This window comes from Octopus bimaculoides, chromosome 7 (genome assembly GCF_001194135.2).
Source record: "Octopus bimaculoides isolate UCB-OBI-ISO-001 chromosome 7, ASM119413v2, whole genome shotgun sequence".
Classification (NCBI taxonomy): domain Eukaryota; kingdom Metazoa; phylum Mollusca; class Cephalopoda; order Octopoda; family Octopodidae; genus Octopus; species Octopus bimaculoides.
The window spans coordinates 9,200,806-9,202,485 of NC_068987.1; positions in this window are offsets into that span (position 1 = coordinate 9,200,806).

Below are 1,680 nucleotides of genomic sequence, written 5' to 3' on the forward strand. Positions count from 1 at the left end.
CCGTCGCTTACGACGTCGAGGGTTCCAGTTGATCCGATCAACAGAACAACCTGCTCGTAAAATTAACGTGCAAGCGGCTGAGCACTCCACAGACACGTGTACCCTTAACGTAGTTCTCGAGGAGATTCAGCGTGGCACAGTGTGACAAGGCTGACCCTTTGAATTACAGGCACAACAGAAACAGGAAGTAAGAGTGAGAGAAAGTTGTGGTGAAAGAGTACAGCAGGGTTCGCCATCATCCCCTGCCGGAGCCTCGTAGAGCTTTAGGTGATTTCGCTCAATAAACACTCACAATGCCCGGTCTGGGAATCGAAACTGCGATCTTATGACCGCGAGTCCGATGCCCTAACCACTGGGCCATTGTGCCTCCACTCGTCATATACTAAGGCCGACTTAATCCATTCTACCTTTCTTTCTAAATTTTTAGCCGTCAGCCAGCGTTGGAAAATTATTTCCATATAATCTGAAAATGTTGTGTAGGGAGAAACGAACTTTCAATTCGATTTTTTACTTTTTCTTTTTTTTTAAATATAGGGACGAAGATAATCGATTAATCGATGCCAATATATGACTGGTTTTTATTTTATCGACCTTTGGATCATTGAAACAGGACAAAAATAAAAAGAAGCAAATTATTGACCTTTGTGTAAAACGGCGAGACTAATGACTAATCATGACTAAGGACTTTTGAGGACTGATCACTAATTGAATAATAACTATAAATGACTGACGACTACATATGTCGAAAGACTATATAAGACGAATGAGACTAATGACTATATGACTAGTGACTGTGTATGACGAATGAGTATACGATTAATGATTATATATGACTAAATGACTGTATATGACTAATGACTATGACGAATGACTATATATGACTAAATGACTGTATATGACTAATGACCATGACGAATGACTATATAAGACGAATGAGTATATGACTAATGACTAATTACTATATATGACTAAATGACTTTATATGACTAATGACTATATATGACGAATGAGTATACGATTAATGACTATATATGATTAAATGACTATATATGACTAACAGTTATGACGAATGATTATATATATCGAATGAGTATATGGCTAATGACTATATATGACTAACGACTGTAATATGTTTAGTTCAAACAGGAGATACATTTTATGCCTCGAGAAAGAAAAGAACGTTTCGGCCATAGCCCCTCCTCAAAGAGACGAAATATCTTCTATTGATCTTTCATAACTCTCTCTCCCTCTCTCTTTCCTTCTTTCTTCCTTTCTTTCCTTCCATCTTTTTTCTTTCTTTCTGTCTTTCTCTCTTTCGTTTTTTCTTTCTTTCTTTCTATTCCTCATTCTTTATTTCTTTCTTTCTTTCTTTCTATTCCTCATTATTTCTTTCTTTCTTTCTTTCTTTCTATTCCTCATTATTTCTTTCTTTCTTTCTTTCTTTCTATTCCTCATTATTTCTTTCTTTCTTTCTTTCTTTCTTTCTTTCTTTCTTTCTATTCCTCATTATTTCTTTCTTTCTTTCTTTCTTTCATTCTTTCTATTCTTCAATCTTTCTTTTTTCTTTCTTTCATTCTTTCTTTCTTTTTTCCTTCTTTCATTCTTTCCTTCTTTCTTTCTTTCTTTCCTTCTTTCTTTCTGTCTTTCTTTCTTTCTTTCTTTCTTTCTTTCTCACTTTTT